At 39.9% G+C, this 22,173-nt stretch overlaps 1 pseudogene; it reads right to left on the minus strand.

The window, feature by feature from the left end:
• Positions 1-1,549: 1,549 nt before the first annotated feature.
• On the minus strand, positions 1,550-8,980 carry LOC117876492 (annotated as a pseudogene).
• Positions 8,981-22,173: the final 13,193 nt, after the last annotated feature.

The raw sequence follows: 22,173 nt of genomic DNA on the forward strand, positions 1-22,173 counted from the left end.
CATTATCCATTTTCTTCTCTGATAATCCTAATTTTAGACATTTCTGTATTTATTCATTCTAATTTGTCTGCAAAATGGGTCAGTGATTTTCTATTTTATACCAGCACTGATTTTCACACATGCTAGCACCACAACATGGATCGACTTTAATGGGAACTACAGGTGCTCAGCCCTTATGAAAATCAGGCCCTATTCAGCCAGAGAGTTAATAGTTGCCACTCATTTTCACATTCACTGGACTGCCCATGTATGCTAGAATAGCCTTTAGAACCCCTGGATTTGTTTCAGGCGTTGTAACATGGTGTTATGATGCAGCATTATTTTGTGATTACAGAACTCAATAAATTATATAATCATCATTATGCTGCAGCTATGTACTGTCTCATCAGAGTCAAGCCATGTCCTTGTTTTCTTCTAATGGTATTGATTTTTTCTCCCCTATCCCCTCCAAAGTGGGCAACATTAAAAATGTGCTATTTACCACATTTAACCATTTAAACTGAGTGATGTTTTCAATAATTTTCCATTCTAACTGCAGAGAATTCTGCAAATACCATGACTAATTATATAAGGGATAAGTGTCAACTTTTTAATGTTGAATGATATTAAGATGGAGTGAACTGGCCTGTCCAAACACCCAGTCCACCCATAAGCACTGAAACAGGTTTGCCACTATTAAAAAAAAAAAATAGTCAAACCAAAAGCCATTCACATAAGTTATGCAAAGCTGCAGTTGGATGATCTGGTTTACTGGCCTAAGCCTTAGATTTGAACTACGTTAAACTCCCTAGAATTCAGGTTCAAATGATGCTAGTGTTGACTGAACCAATTATCCTTTCAGAACAGATAAAATGGAGTTCCATGCAATTTACTCTGTGGGTCATTCAAAGTCAATCTTTAAAGCCAAGGTGCTATCAACTGTCTATGTGTGGTGATGATCCTTTGGTACTTTTCATGAGTGAGAGATTCCCCTGAATGCCTTAGAATAAAATTAACCTCTGATAAAGAGGCTAAATCCTCACACCATCTCCAGCAAAGGACACACACGCTCTAGGATAGTGTCCAAAAACTCATTAATCTTCCTGTGGTCCTTCTTTTATTAGTAGTTGAAACAATAAAAACACAACATAAGCACAACCTAAACTTTCAGACTCAATCTAGGCTGTGCCCAGGATTTTGCTGTTCCAGACATTAGTTCAGTGATTCTCTGAACTAACATTATACCCATTGTAGTGTTAAGATGCTGCAGTGGACATAGTCAATCAGCATTCTAATACAGGACTCCAACACCTGCTAACCTAGTGGTCAACAAAAGACCTTGCCACCCTATTCCAGCACCCCAAATGATATTTATTTCATAGATTTCATAGATTCTAGGACTGGAAGGGACCTCGAGAGGTCATCGAGTCCAGTCCCCTGCCCTCATGGCAGGACCAAATACTGTCTAGACCAGAGGTTCCCAAACTTATTTGGCCTACCGCCCCTTTTTCAGAAAAAACATTACTCAGCGCCCCCCCTGGAAATCTACCTTCTTTAAGAGAACAAACAGAAAGATGCAGTGACAAATTTGCGTTCTTTTATGTATCTATATTTCTACCTACATCCTACAATATAGTAAAGAAAGACGTTGTTGTAAATAAGACACCTTGAAGCTTGAAATTATAAAATTATTTATTAAAATCAACCATAGTAACATTTGCATTACACACAGAAAATTAAGATAATGAAGGATAATATTAAAATAAAAATTACGAATAACATTAAAAATAATCCTAATGAGAAGGATGAACCTGGTGCGCTGCTATTAATTTATTAATGTTCGGCTCTATTTTTGTCAGCAGCATTCTTAAATCACTGCGATGAGCTATTTGCAGTTGGTTTCTTTTTTTAGTTAACAGATTTGTGACCGCACTGAACTCACGTTCCTCTAAATATGATGAAGGAAATGCAATTAAAAACTTTTGTACTATAGCCCAGAATCCAGGATAAAGTGTAGGTATCTGCTTTTGCAGCCAGAACTGTTGGTAGCCGTCTTTGAATTTAAATTTCAATGCCTCATTTGTTGTTACTTCTATCAGTTCTTCTTGTAATTTTGGAGATTCTTCTGTGTTTGTACTTGAAAAAGGGTCCAAAACCCAATCGGGTATGTTCATTTTAAGAATATCTTCAAATTGTTGATTGAACTCAGAATGGAGAGCCTCCAAGTGCTGACGATAGGTAAGCAAGTCTTCATCATGTTTTTCTACTGTTGATAAATTTGGAAACTGGCTGAATTCTCCTCGTCCTAAATTTCGTTTGTACAGAAGAAGTTTTGCCACAAACGCAGAAATAACAGTTTTTATTTTGATTAAATTCAGCTCATTGCCTTGGAGCTGTAAATTTGTTTCATTAAATTTATTAAACAAGTCTGTCAAATAAGCTATGTCATTTTTGGAATCAATCAAGTTGGCTCGTAAAGCATCATCTTTGTTTTCTAGGAACTCTAGCACTGAGTCAAAGAGTTTATAAAACCGATCCAAACAGGCACCTTTTGATAGCCGACGACCTTCTGTATGAAGCAGCAAGCGATTGAATTCTTCATAGTTTTCAATACAAAGTTGTCCAAACAATCTGTCATTCAATGAATTGCTTCTGATTTTGTTGATTGCTTTAATGACATAATGTAATGACTTATGTAGGCGCTCACTTAGATTTTTCGCAACTAAATGTTGACAATGAATGACACAGTGTACAGCGAATACATTCGGAACCGCTTTTTTTAAATATGCAAGAAAACCCCTGTAGCGCTCTATCATCGCTGGAGCTCCATCAATAGCAACTGACAAGATATTACTCAGGGGGATTTCTTTTTCTTTAAAAAACTCTTCCAATGCATGAAATATCGATTCTCCTTTAGTATCAGTTTGCAAATTTTTAGCAAATAATAATTCTTGGCAAATTTTTTCTTCTTTTATGAATCACATGTATGCTAAAAGTAAGGCTTCATTTCTTGGCAAAGTTGACTCATCAAGCTGTATAGAGAACTGGGATGTTTTTAAATATTCACATAATGAGTCTTCAACATCTTGAGCCATTTCATCAATTCTTCTTTGCACTGTATTATTGCTCAAAGAAATTTTCTTGGTAATATCAGACGCTGGCTTGTGTAGCATAGTGCGTATTACCTCACTTATAGCCGGTAAAATTAGTTCTTCACCAATAGTATGCGGTTTTCCCGATTTAGCAATCAGTAATGAAATGTTGTAAGAAGCACGCAACCCATCATCATCTTCTTAGGATGCTATTGAAAAGAGTTTTGCCAATGTCGGTTGTCTCAAAAAATTTTCTTTAAGTGCTTGAAAATAAGATAAATCCTTATCTTTCTTATCAGCATGAACGTTTGTCAAATGTTCTTGTAGTCTTGAAGGCGTCATAGCTTCATTTGATAAAGCTTTTTGGCAAATCAGGCACATCGGTAATGTATTGTTTGTAGGCGACTGAATAAAGCCATAGTTCAAATATTCAATACTATATTGCCTACGTTTTTTCTTGGGTTCAGCCATGATATTATCTGTAAAAGAAATAAAATTTATGTGTTTATTTATCATAATAGGGGTATAAAATTATCAAAATATATAACAATTTATATAATTGAAAAAATGCAATTTCTCTCGCCGGAACCAAAATTTTTTGCAATAGTTGTGTTATTAGAATATCGCCCACAACATCAGGTATACAGTGGTTTTTGCGTAAGACGGCAAAAGACAACCAAACTAAAATACTAATGAAACTAATAAACTGGGCTTTGTTCTTTGCTCGGCATTAGATATATGTATTTGATATTAAATTGTCAAATATCAAACTAAATTTATCAAGAAATAATTAATTTTAAAAATAATCAATATGCAATTAAAAATCAGTTAATAGTTTTAATTTAGTTTGCCCTTATTTAAATAATTGTTCCTTATTAACACACACCTTATTTACCAATTAACACAGATGATTCGATAGATATAAATAAATAGTTAACAGGTTTTTTTACGATTTCATTCCCCTGTTTTCGTTAATATTGTAATAAAAATATGACAAATATATTGACTGTACACTTCAAATAGTACTGTACCGACACAAGCCTGCTACGATTTTATTATTAGTAAGCACTAGAGACACAGAAACGTACGGTAGATATGTAAGAAAATGTATAAAAATACTCATGTGTAAATTGCTGTTTTATTGAAACAACAATAATACAATTTGCTTTGTATGTGATCCGTAATCCATAAAGATCGAAGGTATCAAATATGAATAAAAATTTTTAAATACTTATTGCACTATTGTTAACTGCTTTTTACACAATTCAGAAACAATCTAAATTAGATTTCATACGTTGCCTATTTATAGTATCGTATTGTAGACAAGTCATTACACGCACACATTCCTGCCGATGCATGCTGGACTTCCCGACAATGCGCGACATGCTCGCCTGCCAACACTTGCTTGTTAAGAGCTGTTGGCGGACTGGACACCTGATCGGTTATAATTTGTGAATTTATTTGGAAAATAAAGTAATCACTACAACTTTAACTCTATGTTACACAACAGATGAAACATGTATGAACGGTTTTTCAAAAATTTCTTATATTCTCTTCTTTCTTTATGCTTCCACCGCCCCCTTATTTTTATTTAATGCCCCCCAATTGCACCCGAGGCTACTACTGCCCCCCTGGATCGTTCCAGCGCCCCCCATGGGGTGGTATCGTCCACTTTGGGAACCTCTGGTCTAGACCATCCCTGATAGACATTTATCTAACCTACTCTTAAATATCTCCAGAGATGGAGATTCCACAACCTCCCTAGGCAGTTTATTTCAGTGTTTAACCACCCTGACAGTTAGGAACTGTTTCCTAATGTCCAACCTAAACCTCCCTTGCTGCAGTTTAAGCCCATTGCTTCTTGTTCTATCCTTAGAGGCTAAGGTGAACAAGTTTTCTCCCTCCTCCTTATAACTCCCTATTAGATACCTGAAAACTGCTATCATGTCCCCTCTCAGTCTTCTCTTTTCCAAACTAAACAAACCCCGTTCTTTCAGCCTTCCTTCATAGGTCATGTTCTCAAGACCTTTAATCATTAACCCCTCTCAGTCTTCTCTTTTCCAAACTAAGCAAACCCAATTCTTGTTGCTTTTCTCTGGACCCTCTCCAATTTTTCCACATCTTTCTTGAAATGCGGTGCCCAGAACTGGACACAATACTCCAGCTGAGAGTAGAGCAGAAGAATGACTTCTCGTGTCTTGCTCACAACACACCTGTTAATACATCTCAGAATCATGTTTGCTTTTTTTGCAACAGCATCACACTGTTGACTCATATTTAGCTTGTGGTCCACTATAACCCCTAGATCCCTTTCTGCCATACTCCTTCCTAGACAGTCTCTTCCCATTCTGTATGTGTGAAACTGATTGTTCCTTCCTAGTGGAGCACTTTGCATTTGTCTTTGTTAAACTTCACCCTGTTTACCTCAGACCATTTCTCCAATTTGTCCAGATCATTTTGAATTATGACCCTGTACTCCAAAGCAGTTGCAATCCCTCCCAGTTTGGTATCATCTGCAAACTTAATAAGCATACTTTCTATGCCAATATCTAAGTCGTTAATGAAGATATTGAACAGAGCCGGTCCCAAAACAGACCCCTGAGGAACCCCACTTGTTATGCCTTTCCAGCAGGATTGGGAACCATTAATAACAACTCTCTGAGTATGCTTATCCAGACAGTTATGCACCCACCTTATAGTAGCCCCATCTAAACTGTATTTGCAAATTGTATTTAGCATGTCAGCTGGTTGCCATATGGTGGCCAAGGCACTAGGACAGATTTTCTCAGCGTGGGCAAAGGCCCCAGCAACAGAAAGGCTCTGTGGGGTGTGGGGAGAACTGCAGCAAAGCAATGAAGTCACAGGCTCACATCCACCTAGGACTTAATGATCTGTGCCTCAGTTTCCCATTTGTAAAATGGGGATAATAATTAACACCCTCATATGAAAGTTGAGAGGATTAATTAATGTTCTGTTAAGAATAGTAAAGAAGTTCCAATAACTGTGTGATCTGGACAATAGCTGTAGGAGGTCAGTACATTTTTGAATAACAGCTCTCAAGTTTGTCTTCAGGCTACTTAGTTAAACACAGGAGCAGGCCAGAACATTAGTTGCAACAACACAACTTTCACAGCTTCCAGGCATTTCTAGCAAGAACATAATAAACATGGAATCCAGTTTGGCCCCTGCAATAATTTATTTTTCTTTTTTTCTTTGAGTTGTTGGAAGTTTGGACAGGTCATATGAAAACTATTTCTCGTCTTTTATATAAACTGCATGCATCAGTTAAAAAGCCAACAACAATTGAATGTAAAAAAAGAGTTTCTGTGCTTTCTGAAGTCAGGTGCCTGGATCCAGCTAACACAGGAGAGAAGTGTAACACATACCTTGTAAAATAAGTGATTTTGCAGAATACAAATACCCATAGCTGAGGGCAGCCGTGGCTAAAGAGTAAAGTACCAATCCAATCTGCTATTAAATGGGAAGAGCTGTTATTAGATCAAAACATGCCATTTATGATGACAGTGATAAAACTAATTTAAGTTACTTTTAATTTAATCACCTCCTGGATTAATTGAGGTTGCACCAGTATCTTATATTTCCTAAGTTACCACTGTCTCCTAAAGTGCATTCACTGATGAATTTCTACTTAGCTTACTATGCATTTCAAAGAGTTGAGCTGTTTCATTTTAGCCATTTTAATTATGTGAAGCCATAAGCTACTTCATGAATTACAAAAAAGCATTTTCATTCTTATATTGCAATTATACAGTGAATGCAAAATCAGATAAAAATGCTGTGGTTCAAAGGCAGACCTGCAAAGATACCATACATCGTATACTGCATGCATACCATCCCGAGTTAATGGGCCAAAAATACCAATTGGGTACAGCCCAGTTGAGCCCACTCTCCCTAGCAGCAAAGGTTAATGTTTCAAAAAATTGCAGTGTGGTTGTAGCCATGGCAGCTCCGGGATATTAGAGAGAAAAGGTGGGTGAGGCAATATATTTTATTGGACCAACTTCTGTTGGTGAGAAAGACAAACTTTCAAGCTCCACATAGCTCTCCTTCAGGTTTTGAAAAAAGTATTTCTTTACTTTGCATTTTATAGGCAAAATATGCTGAGATAGAAGCTCCTGACCCTTGCACTCTTCGGTGGACTGCAACAATGCAAGGACCCTGCACTTGCCACGACTCCAATACAGTCACTAGGCACACTTGTGACCCGCACTCTCTTAAACCCTAGGTTTGCTGCCTTCTGGGTGACAGGAGGGAAAAGGAAGCCAAGTAAAGGCTCTGCCCTTTCCATCAGGAGGGGAAAGGAAGCCAAATAATGGCCCTGCTCACTTCACACTAGCCTGCAGAAGGGGAAGTAGACTTCATTTTCATAGGGGTGCTGCTCCTGAGTGCTGGAGAGCTTTGGAGATGCTGCCCCCTGGAGCTCCCCCTGGGATGGTGCAGCTCTGCACTAGCCCAGGCAATAGCACAGTTTGGCTTTCCCTTAAGTGATGCTTGATACCATAGTTATGGAAACTAAAATATTTAATATGGCTTTTGAAATGTAAAAGCCCTTGCGAAACAGATCTATTTTCTGCAGATAATGCTCCACACCTGTCATCCTACGTTTTGGCAGCAAAGCCAGACATGCTTAAAAACAGGGGCATCAGAACACATTAAAGCAACGAATATGCTAGGAAAATTCCCAGAGACGTCAGTTTCTGTAAACGGGGATTAAAAAGGATGCTGGTGTGCAACAAAAGTGTACAATTGCAAATTTGATTCTCACACCATGTGTCCTAGCATAATCCCCCATAAAGAACTGTGGCTAAAAGTTCTTGACCTGACATTATAGAATGGGGATGCTGGGCCAATCAGAGTCATAGAAGTCGAAGATGAGAAATGGCTAGGAAAGAGTTCCAGAGGTTAAGAGGATTGAAACAGGAGAAAGAGCTCACCACAGGACCTAAAGGAGAGAGGGAATGCTGCTCCTCCGCTCTTCCCAAGCCAGGGTGCCAAAACAAGGCTGTTTCAGGGCCTTCCTTCTACTTTTAGTAAATAAGATTCTCTTCTCTTCCTCCTCCTGCTGCTGCTTCCTTTTACTTGAGGCTCTGGATTCACCCCCACTAATCAAGGTTACAAATTACACTTCATTGCGCCAGGGAGGCATCTTCTATTGCACAAGGGGTTTCCTCTCAGCAAGGCAGGCTATTCTTCCTCTATGAGGAGGGCAGATTTCATTTCTGACAGGGTTTCTTAGCAGCCCATGGTGAGGGTGAATGGAATCAATGGCAACTCTCCCCAACTAGTCCTGCCCACTCTTTGGGCCCTTGCAGCCCACACCTAGAGGAGACAGCATTGCACTGGCACAAAAGCAGTGCATTCTCCCTTGAGAGACAATCCACTGCACACAGGTTTGTGCCTCCAGAAGCTAATGTAAAGCAGTGCTTAGGTGAGCCCCGACCATATCAAAGTTAGTCCAATACCCACTTCCAGTATCTAGTTGTTCTACAAAACAAGTATATTTAATGCTTTGTTCAAAGTGTTGGGTTTTTTTTAAATCTCAAGAAATGGGATTGCGCTATGTCAGGAAATCATGGCTCTGCAGGAAATACATCTTCGTTGCCTCTGGCACTTTGGGCCTGGTCCCCTCTCTGTGCTGCAGGCCATGCACGCTGTACCAGTTCCTACAGCCTTAGGGATGGATTGATTGCCCAGCTGACTGGAGTGCAAACTCGCTCCCTGTTCTTTGCCTAAAGATGCCTGAAGAAATCTTTCTACCCTACCATTGGAGTTGTGGTGGAGGTGAGGCAGCGCCAATTCCCACCTGAGTTCTGCTGCTGGCAGGAGGTGGATGCTCTCTTACCTTCAGGACATATATTCCGACTGCCAGTTTTATAGGCAGAGGACATGAACTCCAAGGAAACACGGTCTTTAGAAACTTCATCTCATTGGCTGACAGCTCGGTTTCAGAGTTCGGCCAAAGAGTGACAACACGAGGACACGCGTTTCCTCTAAATTTCTTCCTTAGATGACTGACATTCAGACTGCTGGGAAACAGCCTTAGTAGAATGTAAGAGGAGCACGGTGGCATGATTTATTAACCACAAATTCATTCCTCTGAGCTTAAATGCCATATGTTGACAAGACCTCTGACTTTTATTGATGAGGATGGAAAATCCCATACTATGTATATATTGCCTAAAAATTAGCCTTCTCCTGAAAGTGTAAGAACACTCTAGAATAGATAATAACTTTTGTGGCTGCTGGATTTCACAGGCATCAGTTCTTGCCCCAGCGGGATAATGACAGTCTCCCACTTCAGTGGGATTTATCACCCAAGGGGTTTCCACTATTCAGCAGCCACTGAGATGGCTCTTTGGCCTGGATCAGACCAGTAGACTTCTCCCCCTTCTTGCTTCTTAGTTTACCGCATGGATGCGAAAGAGAAAAATGAAGCAAATTCTTTATTCCCTCACACTAACATGTCTCCATAAGCGGCTGCTCTGCTAATCGGTTCTTTGGCCATTGACCTTTCTGGAGGAAATAGCCTTATTTTGCTACACCATTTATCACAGGGCCCAAGTGTCAGTGGAAGGTATGGTGTTTGTTAGCAGCACCTACAATGGCTTACATGTAATTCTGGAAATATAGCGTCCACTGATGTCCTGGTAGCGATACTCTAGTTCATCCAGGACAGGCACAAATAAAATACGTGGCTATGGAATATCTAATTCATTCCACATATACACCCCACAGTATCAAGACTCCCAGCTTGATTAGAAAAGATCAAAAAAGAATTGTATTACTAAATATATTATGTCTATGAATGAAACAAAAGCAACAAGATATACTAAAATAGGATTTCTCCGCCTCCTCCCCCACCAGCACATGACTGGATCTTCCAATTTTCCCTTGCCCTTTGTTTTTCTTTAACCCGTGCAATGACCCTATACAGTAAATTGAATTCCTATATTCATTTGAACTATATATAACATCGCTTAGCGTGATTACTTTTCTCCCCCCATCCCACACACACTTTTCCACTTCACTTCAAAAAGTGGCTGTTTTTAAAATCAATATGTAGGATTTTCTAGCTATAAAAACAGATCTTGTCAATATATCTTGCATGTCATGTTACTATTGATCCTGTAAAGCATTCGACCAAGCACAAATAGTAATATGACTGACTAAGCAATTATTAGCTCTAAATTTAGCTAGGGAAAGACTACACTTCCTACAGCTACAGACAAGTAGGATCTGCATAGTTTATCATTTCCAACAGCCTCACTCACATGCAGCTCATGAAAAGTGCTCCATATTTCAGTCCTGATGCTCTAGCTTAAATATCTCTAGCAAAGAACCTAAAACAAAAACTCCAGCAAACATGTAACATAAGGAAACCCAACATGACTGTCGCACCCAGACAACAAAATATAAAGAAGATGGGACCAATGGAAGGAAATGTCAGATGGACCATTGCAATCTGAATGTGGGCTGTTTACTCCCTGGCCATGATGCTTCTTGGATGTACACTGGTTTTGCACTACTTCAGTGGCGTTACTCCAGGTTTAAACTGTAGAAACTGAGATGAGACACAGGCTAACTGTTTTGAGGCAATATTACATTCTGGAGGTCATTCTGATCTCTCCTAAGTCACTGAAGTTACACCAGTGTAAAACTAGTGTAAGCCCAGTGACTTATATTAGAGTAAGTGAGATCAGAATCAGGCCTGCTATTTTCAATCAGTTTATTATAGTTGAACCAGTGATTCAAGAAACTCAAGAGGTGTGTGTATGTAGTGCTTATGTGCATATCGCACCTCTTTAGATCATTATTTATAGTAAAAGTTAGGTCTGAAATGATGTCCTGCTTGTGTATCCACATATGATATTTTCCAGGAGCGAGCTTCTTAACTTTTTAAGTATCACACTCCTCCCCATTCTTTGTCTAGAAATTAAAAGCTGCAAACTATCAGATTTGTTAGGCTAGGTCCCAGATCTACAGAAAAGTGACTAAAGAATATGTCCTGTGGCACCTTAGAGACTAACAGATGTATTGGAGCATGAGCTTTCGTGGGTGAATACCCACTTCATCAGATGCATGTAGTGGAAATTTCCAGAGGCAGGTATAAATATGCAAGCAAGAGTGAGTCAGGCTAGAGATAATGAGGTTAGTTCAATCAGGGAGGATGAGGTCCTCTTCTAGCAGTTGAGGTGTGAACACCAAGGCAGGAGAAACTGCTTTTATAGTTGGCTAGCCATTCACAGTCTTTGTTTAATCCTGAGCTGATGGTGTCAAATTTGCAGTGAACTGAAGCTCAGCAGTTTCTCTTTGAAGTCTGGTCCTGAAGTTTTTTTGCTGCAGGATGGCTACCTTTAAATCTGCTATTGTGTGTCCAGGGAGGTTGAAGTGTTCTCCTACAGGTTTTTGTATATTGCCATTCCTAATATCTGATTTGTGTCCATTTATCCTTTTACGTAGGGACTGTCCAGTTTGGCTGATGTACATAGCAGAGGGGCATTGCTGGCATATGATGGCGTATATTACATTGGTGGACGTGCAGGTGAATGAACCGGTGATGGTGTAGCTGATCTGGTTAGGTCCTATGATGGTGTTGCTGGTGTAGATATGTGGGCAGAGTTGGCATCGAGGTTTGTTGCATGGATTGGTTCCTGAGTTAGAGTTACTATGGTGCAGTGTGTAGTTACTGGTGAGAATATGCTTCAGGTTAGCGGGTTGTCTGTGGGCAAGGACTGGTCTGCCACCCAAGGCCTGTGAAAGTGAGGGATCGTTGTCCAGGATGGGTTGTAGATCACTGATGATGCGTTGGAGAGGTTTTAGCTGGGGACTGTATGTGATGGCCAGTGGAGTTCTGTTGGCTTCTTTCTTGGGCTTGTCTTGCAGTAGGAGGCTTCTGGGTGAATGTCTGGCTCTGTTGATCTGTTTCCTTATTTCCTCGTGCAGGTATCGTAGTTTTGAGAATGCTTGGTGAAGATTTTGTAGGTGTTGGTCTCTGTCTGAGGGGTTGGAGCAGATATGGTTGTATCTCAGTGCTTGGCTGTAGACAATGGATCGTGTGGTGTGTCCGGGATGGAAGCTGGAGGCATGAAGGTAGGTATAGCGGTCGGTGGGTTTTCGGTAAAGGGTGGTGTTAATGTGACCATCACTTATTTGCACCGTGGTGTCTAGGAAGTGGACCTCCCGTGTAGACTGGTCCAGGCTGAGGTTGATGGAAAATGTTGGCATATTGTGGGGCCATGCGGGTGACCATAGCGGTGGTCACCACTGGTCTGGAGGTATATATCATCATCAAATTTGAAATAGTTGTATGTGAGGATAAAGTCACAGAGCTCAGCAACCAGTTGTGCTGTGGCATCATCAGGGATGTAGAAGCTCTTTACACAAACATCCCACACACAGATGGAATACAAGCTGTCAGGAACAGTACCCCTGAATATGCCAACATTTTTATGGCTGACCTGGAACAACGCTTCCTCAGCTCTCGTTCACTCACACCCCTTCTCTACCTACGCTACATTGATGACATCTTCATCATCTGGACCCATGGGAAGGAGACTCTGGAAAAATTCCACCACGATTTCAACAGCTTCCACCCCACCTTCAACCTCAGCCTGGACCAATCTACACGGGACTCTTTGCTGCTTTTACAGATCAAGACTAACACAACTATCCCTCTGATAAGGAATATGGGAATGATAATCTTCAAAGCTCACACCCAGGTTTGTCACTTCATCTCTCTGACAGTACAGAAGTGAAAATTATTTAGAAACATTAACCTGTTTGAGGATGAACATCCTATTTTGCTTTTGTTTACAGGTTATACTCTGAGAAGGAGCATATGCTAAGCAATAAAACCTTATTTTCATCATAAACGGAGAATTTAAGACCCACGCAGTATCTGCTTTCTCAAGGTCCATGAAGATGGTAAATAACAGTTTAAGCAACTGATAAACTGACAACAGATTTTTTCACCCTTTGTCTGCTGTGGTTTAAATATATTAAGATGCCAGCAACATACTTTGGCTAGCAAGGTGTTTAAAGGGAGGAAATGGAGCTTAGTTGCAAAAGTTAACAGTTCAAATCATGCATGCTAATGGTTCTTAGTAAATTGATATGTTATTATTGCTTAATTTTGGTAAACATTCTTACTGAAAAATATTCTCTCAATTGCAGCCCATCTAAAATAGGCTCATTTATGCTAATGTCTTTCTCCTTGACACTCGGTAAATTCTTCCTAATGCATTAATTATGACTCCAGATAGACCAATGATTATTTCATATATGCTAATTAGGAATCATTTTATTCAGTCTGCCGCACACATCAGTAAACAAGTGGAATGAATTCCCCACAGAGAGGATAAAAAGACAATGATTTCCTTTCCACTGCAGCTTAGAGAATTTACCCCACGATCAAGAAGTAATTAGAGAAGAAAATGAGGAGTTAGAAAAAATACATTTACAGGTGTGAGGCACTAAGAGCCTGTTCCTTCCCAGAGACGGAATAAAAGCAGACGGCTTCATAGCTAATGAGTTTTTACCATATATGATTAGAAACCCTAATCTCCTTTCCATAAAAGTAAATAAAAAAATACAATCAAATTAGTTCCATTTGTAGTAGAACAAATTGATATGAAATAGTCTTGTTTGAATGCTGGGATTGAAAGAGATGTGAAGTTGAAACAAAATGTGTGATGCTCTATTCTCAATTCTAATCTCTAGATGCTATGGTTAGAATTTAGCTAATTTACAAGAGTTTTTCTTTGCACTAGTTAAGAACCACTTCATGTGGTATCAAAGCCCCCAATCTTACAACTGGATCCACCTACGTCCCTTTGTAGGGCCCTGGTGACTGCTGTATAGATACAAGGAGTTTATCCACACAGATCTCATTGCTGGATTGGGGTCAAAGTGAAATGGAAAGTGAATTAGTAAAAATGGTATCTCAGGACTCCATACATAAGCCCAAATTTTCAAATATGCACATGCCTAAGGGCCCAGGCACTTAGCGTGTAACTCTCCAATATGTGCATGTGCAGGTCAGGGCTGTATGTATGCCTACAGGCATATGCCCAGAGAATGTGGACTTGTGTGTGGATTTGCATGCCAAATTTGGGTGAATGTTTGAAAATTTAGACTTTATTTTTCTCTCAGTGTCTTTCAAACCAAGTTTACTCATTTTACAAAGTTGCACACTCATCCTAGGATCTGAGAGTCAAACTGGGCGCTCTCTCTTTGTGACATCATTAAAAATGAAGATTGTACAATTATGATGCATGAGCCAGACTAGAATCCAATTAAATCCCCAAAGTTGTTGAAATACTTCAGTGATTGGGGCCTGATTGATTAACAGATGGGGTGAATTTTATGTGCATTTGTGTGCTTACATTGTAGGAAAGTCTAGCCCTAAGGTGGCTTAGTTTGGTGCCTAGTTTGGATCGGGGTACAAACTACCCCAGAGTTTAGGGGCATTTAGATGAAGGCTTTTAGTTTCGGCCTGTGTTTATTACTTAATGAACTGAACTCCATATTAATCATCCTTAGGAACAGCAATTTGGTATTTAATTGATGTTGTTGGAGGTACTGTACGTTAGTATGCTATTTAGGATATAAAAGGCTTGTTGCTTTTTTCTTTTAATACAGGGGATACCAACAAATGGAAACTTAAAGGAGGATTGTGGTTCATGCTCTGTAAGATGATTTGGTTCTGGGTAAAGATGGCTCCATTTTAGTAATATTGACATCAGCATCAACACGTGACATTTCATAACTTGTCCTGCACATCAAGCTACGTTCTATAGAATTTTCAGTGATATCTGTATTTATCCCATGGAGTTTGATTAATCGGAAAATGAATATTATACTAGCTCAACTGCTAAAAACAAAAAGCACTTTTGTGAAATAACTTCTATGCTTTTGTATTTTCATCATAAGTTGTTTGGCAATCTTCCTAACTCTTCAGCCTGAAGGTCTATATTGTTATCCCTAATGGAAGAATAAAGAGATGAATCTACTAACTTCTCTATGAAACAATGCTGGGGAGAAATATCCAAGATTATTAAAATTAACATCAATCAGTTTAGACAGATAATCAATAATTGTCCACTTAGGTTGTTCAGTCATCCACAGTGCCAAGAAATAAAGGTTGCTATAGTCTGTTTTAGCTGACATTACTCTTGTAATGAATTCAGAGTGGGCTCTTTTGGAAAGCACCTTGAAAATAAGATCCTGGGAAAGAGTAGAGTTTAAGTTAGCTCACATATTCTTGTCTACCAGTGCAAAATGCCACTGTTTGATAGGATAGCCATTGGAGCTTATGAAAATGATAACGAAAGATCAGAAGGATATTGTTCAACAGCATTAGTCATAATGATACCATTCTAAACTATTAGCAGTTTTTAAAAAAAATATAATTGCTAATGGACTGTGTGTTTATCACACCATAGCAGAACTATTTTTTGCCACTACAGATTATTAGAGGAGAGACTGGAATTCCAGCTATCTGAATGGTGCTGTTATGAATAGCAAAGTTATTGAAAGCTAATTAAACAGTAATGGTGGTCCCTGTATGGTGCTGAGGCAATAGTATGCTTCTCTAATCTTTTGATACACAGTCCTAATTTTTAGATGTGTGCATCTCAAAAACCATTAAATGAAGCCATGTGGAAATTGAGTCCTAGTCAGTCTTTTAATATGTAAAAAGTACTAATGCTTTCTTTGTTCTGCTCAGAATCAAAAGCTGCAGGAATCTTTAAATAAATTTGCATTTTTAACAGCCATCTTGTCACTAGCCACCATGCCCTGGAAATTTGAAAAAAAATTCATTTTTTTAAACAAAGAAACAAATTAAATAATACAGACAAAATTTGAGAGGGTAGTCAGTTTAACACCACTGTGTAGCAGGGAGGAACACTCACCTCCCAAGTGCCTACAAGCAGCTAAGTGTGGTAATCCAATCTTTGTCCACTTCTGGATTTCCCCTGTAGATTACCGACCTTCCTAGACAGGTCTTCAGTGGCTTAGCCCTCCAGTCAAGCCACAGTCAAAATGGACCCCTTCCCATGTATTCAAGTCCAAGACAAACCCAAAACAAACGTTTGCCAATCCCAGTCTCAAGCTGGATCCAACCTCTACTTCCTGAGGGTTACTTCTCTCTTCCGTCCCTCTAGTGCTCCTTTGAGTCTCTCCCTGTTCACCAAACTATCTGCCTTCACCCGGGTCTTCAGTGCCCATCTCTGGGCCTTTTAAATCCATTCCTTCACCTGGGCTTCTGAAGGAGCCTTATGCCTGTCTCAGGCTTAGATCACTTTGCCAGTGGCAGAACCCAGGCCCACCCACTACTCAGGTTCCAGCCCAGCGACCTTATAAACAACAGCCACATAGTGCTGCCTTTAATTAGCATTCCCCAGGTTTCATTCTACCTCGTCCCTTTGCCTTCAGCCTTTACCCTAGGGTTAGAGTTTTCAGGACCTCTCAGTCCCAGGTTTAGAAAATGCAGCCTGGAAAGCTCTTTTGTCCAGAGCAGAGCCCCCTTCTTTAGCCCCAGACAAGAACTGACATGCTCAGGCCCTGCAACTCTATTTCATCTGAGCCTGCTGGGCTGATTGGCTGCTTCCACGCAGCCTTTCTAGGCAGGCCTGGAGGACCCATCTTTGCTGCTCTTCCTGGGGTGGGATGTAGTAGAACTGCAGAGCCACCAGCAGCAAGCCCCGAAGGGCCAAGTACACCCCATCACACACCTGCTTAATGTTATGCATAGGAATAGTCCTGGTGATTTCAAGCAGGTCAGAATAACAACTAGTCCCAACTGATTTGTCTCTAGTGCCATGTGGACTGTACAAGGACCAGATAGTCTGTTCTAAGAGTCCAACGCTGTTGCCCAGTGAATCCTCCTAAGCACTATGGTAACTAGTTGGATGGCCCATAGTCAGGACATAAAGAGATTCAGTTTGCTGCTGCCTCCACTGCCCTTCTGCCAAAATTTCTGCAGTTCTTTGGGTAGGCAGTGTATCTGTTCCTTGGCTTTCGGTGGACTGAGGTGGATGGAAACCTTGACTTGCTTCTCTCACTCTTTTGGAGGGCATAGGCCTCCCTCCTTCCATTGTTACTCAGATGTTGGGAGTTTTCCTGAGTAAGAGATGAGTAAAAACTGATTGAAGACCTCGGGGTTTGTCCATAAAACAATATTTCGAAAAATCGCCTAAGATTAATTTGCCCTGTTTGGTTTGCTTTTTATCAGGAGGGAATACACCATATGTAAGTTACAGATAGGATTTTATGCAGTATAGAGGGAGCCTAAGAATGGTGAACCTTTTCCAGTTAAGCATTAGAAGACATGTGGATACAGTGTTGGAACAAAATGGCTCATATTAACTGTAGGCATGGCTAGACAAGAGTAATTGAACATGTGGGAGGCCTCATTCTTTGGAAGACAGGATTAGGGAGGTACATAGATCAGCAGGCTGAAAACGGAATGTTTTTGCTATCTAAAATAGGTAAATAGGTCAGTAAGCTAAGAGACAGAATGTCTGAGCTAGCTAAGATAAGAGGTGGAACACCCAGGAAACCATTTACCAAGAACAAGATAAGTCAGGTGCATAAAGATGAGGTAAAAAATAAAGTTGAGCATAGGCAGTGTGTGGACAGAACATACTATAACCTATAAAGTAACCAAGCCAATCCCCAAATGTGTGATGCAATGTTAAGTAAATGTAAAGTAATTTGTAAACATATAAAGGAAGAGTTTTGCTGTGTAACTTTGAATGTGTGGTATGCCTTATACCCAACTCAGTGTAGACTTGCTGTATGCCAAATAAAGATGCCTGAGTGACGAAGTCCAGTGTTGAGCTGAGTTCTTAGGTACAAAGTGGATACGGTCTCAGAGGCTACTGAGTGAATAAGGTCTCAGAAGCCACCTGAACATATTCCTGAGTGGATAAGGTATCACAAGCTACCCCAACATTAACAAAGCCTCATACTCTTTCAAACTGCATCTGCTCTAAATATTGAATGTGGAGCAGGCATTTGAGATTCCAGTCCAGAAATTATAACTTGTAAAGCATCAGCGGACCAGTATGAAACTACAGGCCTCCTATTCATCAGCTCCATGCTGTATGAACAAGCCCCATTTCTGTAATCAATCTTTTAGTGTTTGTAACTGGTACTGAGCATCTTTATGCCTGTGCTATGTTCCAAGTGAAAACCAACCAAGGAGAAAATAGATTTCTCAATCAAAAGTTTTATTTGTATTCTGACACACAAATCAGCATCCTTCATTTCTTCATGCAGATTCGTATTCCCTAATGCTCTTTTGTTCAGAAGATACTATGTACCTGTCTCAGCTATAGCCTTTTACTGGCGACATTAGAATAGATTTTGGATGCACATTGTGAAGATTGCTTACTAAATTACTACATTTCAAGCCACATTTATTTAGAAGACTATTTACAGATTTCCTTTTGGGGGGCGATGGAGGGGGGTTGTTAAAGCCAGGCTGCTTCATTTTCAAATTTGGAAAAATATTATTTCTCACTGAAGAAAAAAAATCCCACTCTGGACAAGTCTGACATCAATTATGTGGAAATTTTTAGAGCATTCAGTGTAATGGATGATAGTTTTAATTACTTAAATACATAATTGCCTGACACTAATCCTGATCATGATTGTGTTCCCTTTTCACCTGTACAAGACACTTACAAAACGAACATTGACGCATAATTGTTTATTTTTATGCTATGTTGGTAATTGCATTACATGTCATTTGTTGAGAATTTTAAAATAGCAGGAGGGCTTTGAAAGTGCCTGGGAGCTGGGCCCAATGAAGGCATGGACTGGACCAGGAGGATTGGCATGCTGAAAGTATCACAGCCTGTCTAGTTAATGGCCATTAATTGAGCCTGGATGAGCATTTTAAATTGTGCCCAGCTAGGAAAAAATAATGGCCATTTAACCAAAAACATAGAGGTACTATTTGATGGTTTGGCTGATTTGCAAAGGAAATCTCCTCTAAGGAGGAGGCATATTTTCTGTGGCTTGTGACTCCTGGCTATATCTTGTTTATTTTCACCACAAGCTTCAGTTGCTAATAATGGATGGCATGTTACTTCTGCATGAAATTTCAAGCCTTAGAAATAGTGACATATTGAGCTAAAAGTGAAGTTTACAAGTTGATCTACGCAAAAGGTTTGGGTTCTTAAAACACATTAAATGCATAAAAGGAAGATTTATTGTAAAGTTTTAATCCATTTTGTTCAGCTGTCTATATTTAATACACACCTCTGGTTTTGGAGTTCTGTTCCTCACCGTGCATGTAATAAAGTTAAATGCAACCATGTGACCATATGAATTGTTACAAACACTGTCACCACAAAGTCACTATTGCACATTAGTGGTTAAAAGCGAAACACTCTTTCAAAGCTCCATATTTTAAAGATCAATAAAGGGATAAAAGTTAATGAAGTGTTGCCGCAGGTGAATAATGCACTAAAAGGACATAAGCAAGTAAACAAAATGGCAAAATATTAGTTAACTTCTAACTAACTTCTCCTCTGCAACCAAGGTACACTGGATGCAGGGAGAATACATCTGGGGAAAGATATTGTCAGGGAGCTGGTTATGAATTCCTGATACTGGAGGCTGATCTATGTTAGTCCCAGCATAAATTAGCACAGTGTAGGGTCTGTAAGGGAGGATCACCAGAGCACAGCATAGCTCTCCTGTGACTTTCCTCGCTCCCTACCTCTTTTCACTCCCAACATACTCCTTACACCAAGGAGAGAGGGAGCATGACTGGCACCGGAGCCAGCCTTATGCCAGTAGAATATGCCTCATGTTAATCCTTCAGGGGAATTCTTCACTGGCCATTTGTAGCTAGGATCATGATCAGGAGCAGCCCTAGCCATTCTACCAGCCACCAACGGGCAGAAAATAGTTTTGCTGTTCCCGAGCAACTGAACAAAAGCAACCAATCAATGAGCTAAAAAAGCCTAGAGGCACAGCAATGTGGAGCCTCCTGAAAGTTGGCATTCAGGGTGACTGTCCTGCCAGGGCCGGCTCTAACTTTTTTGCTGCCCCAAACAGCAAAAAAAAGCGCCGCGCTGCCCCCCCGCCACCCCAAGATTGGCCGCCCCTTACCAGGTGCCGCCCCAAGCATGTGCTTGGTTGCCTGGTGCCTGGAGCCGGCCCTGTGTCCTGCTTGCCTACCCCTAGAACTGGCTCTGGTTAGAATGCTGTCTCTTTGCATGGCCTTAGTGCAAAAGGTCCTGATCTTAAGGGCCAGTCTGGCCCCCTGGGGTTATGAACTTTTATTTTTGAAAAAGGACACCAGGGCTGAAATCCTCAGGGATATTAAGTATCTAACTCCCATTGACTTCAGTGGGGCCAATTGCTCAAAACTGAAAACTCTTACCCACCTGTCTAGTCCCACTGATGTCACTGAAATAAGAAATCCCTGTATTTAAATCAATGTGATCACTCTCACGAGTGAGAATCAGGTCATAAGAGATCACTTCATACTGAAAAGTAAGTTGTTTGAAAGCTCTTAACAAAATATACAGTGTGTGGACAGGATCAAAACCACAGTGATTGGAAGGAGGCATTACAAAAAATTTATCAAGCTTTTGATTTGGGATTTGCTTTATTGCTGTCGCAAATGCATCTTTATCCTTCCACTGACTATTAGCAAATGCCAAAAATAAATAAATAAAGGGAAAGACGCATGGACATGAAGACTTTTCCAGTTGCTCTTCACCTCCTTTATCATTACAGTTCCCAGAATTTCAGGGAGGAGTACTTTGCTTGATCACTTCTTTAAATTGCTCAGCTACAATGCTCTGTTTGTCCACAAATCACCAAAATGCATTTCTCTGAACAGAATATCTTTTAGCAAGGAAGAGGAAATGAGTACAAATCCTCCCACTACACTTACAAATGGGGAAACCCAGAAGGCAATCAAAAAGGCACAATATACTGAACTATCACCAATCATTTATTTATCTCACGCATGGCAGAAGAATAATCCCTTTGCTCACAGCAGCATTTACAAACACCACGGATTGGGAATGGAACATCAGACCTGACTCTTTGTGATTAGCAGGCAATTAGTTTTAATTTGTTGTTAGTGATAAAAGAATTAGCAATGGTGGTTTCTCGGACCATATTTATCCATAATTTTTGGTAAGCCCAATTCTGTATGATTATATAACCTACCATTCCTGGTTACATTATAGCTTCCTGTTCATACAGGCATAAATCTTTCACGGGTAGTGTAGTCTATTTCTAATGAAAGTCTTAAACCTTAGAATAAGAAGCACTCAATTGAGGTGCTTTAGAAACAGTATCTCATTCAAACTGCTTAGGAGGCTGCTTAAGTACCTTGCTGCCCAAATGACTTAGGGAAATTAATGGACCAAATTAAAGTAAAAACCTCGATATTCCTTTCTTGTTACAAAACCAGGACAACCTAAAATTGCTGGGGGAGATTATATAAACAATCAGCTGCTAACAATGCTTTCCTAAGTGAGCCAATATATCAACATTATTTGGAATTCCAGATTTCACTGGGAAGAGCAATTATATTAGTGAAAAGTAATTGGGTTTAAAGCTTTTCAGGATTTTAAGACTTTTCCTTATGTAGCTAAGTAAGTTTTTTTTGTAATCTATATAAGTTTATTAATTCATTTAGATATGGTACTAATTAGAACTGGACTCGATCAGCAGAAATGTAGATCCTGATTCCCAATGTCTCAAAGTTCTGTATGTTTGGAGCCAGGTGTGCCATATCTGTATGAATTTATAAACTCTATTTTATATTGTGTGTTCAAAACATGTCTGTGAGTACTTATTGTGCATTTCAGACAGTGTCCTGCGCAGAAGAGGCACCTCTGTGAAGGTCTACAGTGGAAAAAACATCAAGATAGCCATTTTGGGCCATCCATTTTGAATTAATCAAATGCTGGCCCACCTCCATGAAACAATGTTTTTTCTACACAGGGACCTACAGGTAGATCTTGCCCAGGGGTGAAAGTAACATTGAAAACTTACCGGTATGGGGGCCAGCTCCACCCCCACGGAGGGGGAGGGGCCT

The sequence above is a fragment of the Trachemys scripta genome, chromosome 4 (genome assembly GCF_013100865.1).
Source record: "Trachemys scripta elegans isolate TJP31775 chromosome 4, CAS_Tse_1.0, whole genome shotgun sequence".
NCBI lineage: Eukaryota > Metazoa > Chordata > Testudines > Emydidae > Trachemys > Trachemys scripta.